The sequence below is a fragment of the Amblyraja radiata genome, chromosome 7, assembly GCF_010909765.2.
Source record: "Amblyraja radiata isolate CabotCenter1 chromosome 7, sAmbRad1.1.pri, whole genome shotgun sequence".
Classification (NCBI taxonomy): domain Eukaryota; kingdom Metazoa; phylum Chordata; class Chondrichthyes; order Rajiformes; family Rajidae; genus Amblyraja; species Amblyraja radiata.
The window spans coordinates 50,123,574-50,128,974 of record NC_045962.1 but is presented as its reverse complement, the minus strand read 5'-3'; positions in this window follow the sequence as shown (position 1 = coordinate 50,128,974).

Genomic DNA, 5,401 nt, shown 5'->3' with positions numbered 1-5,401 from the left:
TGAAAGTAGGCATGCAGGTGCAGCAGGCAGTGAAGAAAGCGAATGGTATGTTAGCTTTCATAGCAAAAGGATTTGATTATAGGAGCAGGGAGGTTCTACTGCAGTTGTACAGGGTCTTGGTGAGACCACACCTGGAGTATTGCGCACAGTTTTGGTCTCCAAATCTGAGGAAGGACATTATTGCCATAGAGGGAGTGCAGAGAAGGTTCACCAGACTGATTCCTGGGATGTCAGGACTGTCTTATGAAGAAAGTGGATAGACTTAGTTTATACGCTCTAGAATTTAGGAGATTGTGAGGGGATCTTATAGAAACTTATAAAATTCTTAAGGGGTTGGACAGGCTAGATGCAGGAAGATTGCTCCCGATGTTGGGGAAGTCCAGGACAAGGGGTCACAGCTTAAGGATAAGGGGGAAATCCTTTAAAACCGAGATGAGAAGAACTTTTTTCACACAGAGAGTGGTGAATCTCTGGAACTCTCTGCCACAGAGGGTAGTCGAGGCCAGTTCATTGGCTATATTTAAGAGGGAGTTAGATGTGGCCCTTGTGGCTAAGGGGATCAGAGTGTATGGAGAGAAGGCAGGTACGGGATACTGAGTTGGATGATCAGCCATGATCATATTGAATGGCGGTGCAGGCTCGAAGGGCCGAATGGCCTACTCCTGCACCTAATTTCTATGTTTCTATCCCCTGACTCCGCTATCTTTAAGAGCCCTATCTGGCTCTCTCTTGAAAGTATCCAGACTACCGGCCTCCACCGCCCTCTGAGGCAGAGAATTCCACAGACTCACAACTCTCTGTGAGAAAAAGTGTTTCCTCGTCTCCGTTCTAAATGGCTTACCCCTTATTCTTAAACTGTGGCCCCTGGTTCTGGACTCCCTCAACATCGGGAACATTTTTCCTGCCTCTAGCGTGTCCAAACCCTTAACAATCTTATATGTTTCAATAAGATTCCCTCTCATCCTTCTAAACTCCAGAGTGTACAAGCCCAGCCGCTCCATTCTCTCAGCATATGACAATCCCGCCATCCCGGGAATTAACCTTGTAACCTATGCTGCACTCCCTCAATAGCAAGAATGTCCTTCCTCAAATTAGGGGACCAAAATGCACACAATACTCCAGGTGTGGTCTCACTAGGGCCCTGTACAACTGCAGAAGGACCTCTTTGCTCCTATACTCGACTCCTCTTATTATTAAGGCCAATATGCCATTTGTTTTCTTCACTGCCTGCTGTACCTGCATGCTTACTTTCATAGATTGATGAACAAGGACCCCCAGATCCCATTGTACTTCCCCTTTTCCCAACTTGACACCATTTAGATAATAATCTGCCTTCCTGTTTTTTATACCAACGTGGATAACCTCACATTTATCCACATAAAATTTCATCTGCCATGCATCTGTCTACTCCCCCAACCTGCCCAAGCCACCCTGCATTCTCATAGCATCCTCCTCACAGTTCACACTGCCACCCAGCTTTGTGTCATCTGCAAATTTGCTAATGTTACTTTGAATCCTTTCATCTAAATCATTGATGTATATTGTAAATAGCTGCGGTCCCAGCACCGAGCCTTGCGGTACCCCACTAATCACTGCCTTCCATTCTGAAAGGGACCCATTAATCCCTACTCTTTGTTTCCTGTCTGCCAATCCATTTTCTATCCATGTCAGTACCCTACCCCCAATGTGCTCTAATTTTGCCCACTAATCTCCTATGTGGGACCTTATCAAATGCTTTCTGAAAGTCCAGGTACACTACATCCACTGGCTCTCCCTTGTCCATTTTCCTAGTTACATCCTCAAAAAATTCCAGAAGATTAGTCAAGCATGATTTCCCCTTCGTAAATCCATGCTGACTCGGACCGATCCTGTTACTGCTATCCAAATGTGCCGCTATTTCATCTTTTATAATTGACTCCAGCATCTTCCCCACCACCGATGTCAGGCTAACTGGTCTATAATTCCCTGTTTTCTCTTAAAAACCTTTCTTAAAAAGTGTGTTATCATTAGCTACCCTCCAATCCACAGGAACTGATCCTGAGTCTATAGAACATTGGAAAATTATCACCAATGCATCCACGATTTCTCGCGCCACTTCCTTACGGACCCTGGGATGCAGACCCTCAGGACCTGGGGATTTATCAGCCTTCAGTCCCATCAGTCTACCCAACACCATTTCCTGCCTAATGTGGATTTCCTTCAGTTCCTCCGTCACCCTAGATCCTCTGACCACTACTATATCAGGAAGATTGTTTGTGTCCTCCTTAGTGAAGACGGATCCAAAGTATCTGTTCAACTCATCTGCCATTTCCTTGTTCCCCATAATAAATCCACCTTTTTCAGTCTTCAAGGGTCCAACTGGTAGAGCTGCTTCCTCACAGCGCCAGATACCTAGGTTGATTCCTGACTTTAGGTGCTGTCTGTGTGAAGTTTCTCTCCCTGTGAACACATGGGTTTCCTCTGGGTGCTCTCGTTTCCTCCCTAATCCCAAGGATGCGTGAGCTTGTAAATTGCCCTCAGTGTGAAGGGAGTGGATCGAAAGTGGGATATTTATAGGGTTCAAAGAGTTTAAAGATATTTATAGAGTTTGCACTGTAAACAAATGGAACATGGTTGAATGAATGTGAATGGGTGATTGATGTGTGGCAAGGACTCGATGGTCCAAAGGGCCAGTTTGGATAAATTAGTGTATTATTATTTATTTTTGAATCAATGAATGATCGCAATGCACAAAGGAAACTGTGGGTTATGTGAATTGTTTTAAGTTTACGTATGTCACACTACGTGGGCGAGTTGAGGAGCTGGGAAAAGGATTCATTGTTTTGGAATAACTCAATAAAAAAATCCAAATGTTCCATATATTTACAGTTTAAACTCTATATAATATACAGATCAAGAAACGGGTTCTGCTCCCCCAACCTATCAGAATAAGCTCTCATAATACAGTGCCTGTAAAATCATTAAAGAAGGTATCTTTGTGATGATATTACAAGCAGCATGCATTAAATACTAACATAAAGTGGTGGTGCTCTCATTGTAACTATATTTACACTTGCTGGCAGCAACCATAATTTAGTGATGATGGGTATTCAGGCCAACTGTCAGCTTTTCAATGGCTAATTTATTGAAGTGCTCGTTGATAAAGAGCACATGATCTGTTTGGTAATCTACTAAATTGAAATACTGTAACTGGGAAGAACTCAGGGCAGAAATAATCAAATGGTGCCTGTCAGCAGGGAAATAAATCCGTGTTATAGTGATTGAGGACTGAAAGTTGGTCATTACGTGAGCAAAATCACGGCGATTCAACTTTTGTGACCGGTGCCTCTAATCGTGATTTCACATGATGGCCTGGTAGTTGTTGTTACATCTGGTTTCTTTCAGTTTTCCAAGATTAATATTATATACAAGCCCTACATACTTCTGCTCCACTATTATGGTATAATTACTTGGCATAGCTGATAAATTAGTGTATTATTATTTATTGTATAGTTAATTGTTATATTGTTGCATTGACATGCCTGTAAAGCTGCAGCAAATAAGAATTCCATTTCTTATCCGGAATTCTGTTCTAGATACGACATTAAACTCTCTCGACTTTTGCTATTTTATAGGTTATTAGATGATAGAGAGAGAGTGTTTAAGAAAGAACTGCAGATGCTGGAAAAATCGAAGGTCGGCAAATATGCTGGAGAAACTCAGCGGGTGAAGCAGCATCTATGGAGGAATAGGTGACATTTCGGGTCGAGACCCTTCTTCAGAATAAAGTAGGGGTGGGTGGGGCGGGAAGAAGAAAGGAAGAGGCAGAGACAGTGGGCTGTGGGAGAGCTGGGAAGGGGAGGGGAAGGAGTGAGAAAGCAAGGACTACCTGAAATTGGAGGTCAATTTTCATACCGCTGGGGTGTAAACTACCCAAGCGAAATATATGCGGCCGAGACCAGAGACTCGGCCGCTCCGGCGGCAGCGACTCAAAACACAATTACATTTACTGAGGAATGTGGATCAGAGCATTGATGACACATTGTATAACTACTTGTTAACTACTGGCTGATAACAAGTGCTACAATAGTAGTTAACACATCATTTGTGTCTGATGGCCATGTTCGTTTTGTAAAAAAATCCGTATGGCGAATGTTTAAAATTTTTTTTTTTATTTATCAAAACGAATTTGTATTTCCAAATGAAATACGGAAAATTAACGTGGGACCCCCAGAATTTGGAAAAATCGGTCAAATTGGCCTAAGGCCGGCCCTGCGAACAAGGTTTGTTCAACGTACCCTACAAAGAGGTAGGCATAGCTGGGGCCCATGCGCGTGCCCATAGCTACACCTTGGAGTTGGAGGAAATGGGAGGAGTCAAAGGAAAAGTTGTTGAGGGTAAGGACCAGCTAGGCGGAGGAGAGTACTGTATGGTAGACGGGGATTGTTTGGTTCTGCGGTCGTGAGAGAGTGGGAATGTTGAAGAGAGGGGTGGCACATACATTGCATCCAGCACCTAAAAGTCATGCAGGATGAGCTGAGGTAGGAACCAGGAGCCCATTCATTTGAATGGGGCCACTAACACAGAAAAAAGATAAGCAATGGTAAATGGTTGATTTATTTAACTCAACTAAGAACATTAAAACAAAGCAAAACAATTCGCTGGCATCTCAAGGTTTATTTAAGTTTTCGCATTGCTCTTTAAAATTCTGTCATCTTTTAAAAAATCTATTTGGACAGCTTTGAATTTTCAGAGATTTAAAAACAGTTTTCTCAACCATCGACAGTAATCGATGAGCAGGGCATGAACGTTGGACTTGTGAAGCCTGCTTGTGTCCAGGGATGCGCTCAGCCCTGCAGAGGCTTTTATCATCCATCTGTGGTGATTTGATTTAATCAAAGCCATTGTCTGTAATTTCCCGTTCAAGTCACTGACAAACATCAGTGCATGTGAAATAAGCAGTAGGCCATTAGGCCCTTCAAGCCATGATCAAGAACATGACTGATCACCTACTGCCAGTGTTATCACCATATTGTTTAATCACCAATCCCTTAAGAAATGAGTGTGCATCCAGGGAAGGGAGGGGGGGGGGAAATGGGGGAAGAAAGAGAGGATGGTTGTTTACCTAAAATTAGAGAATTAGGTTCATACTGTCAGGTTGTAGTCTACCAAGCCATAATTTCTTGAGTCTTCCCTGCACTCATTCTATGGCAAGCACACTTTCTCAGATAACGAGGCCACAAATGTGCACAATACTTCCTCTGCAGTCTCATCAAGGTCCTATATATGACTTTGTTTAGTTTAGTTGAGAGAAACAGCATGGGAACAGACCCTTCAGCCAGCGAGTCCACGCCGAACATTGATGATAAAATGATTCCTTATAATCCAAGCTGTGCTTCTAAATTTAATTCAGGGGATATCA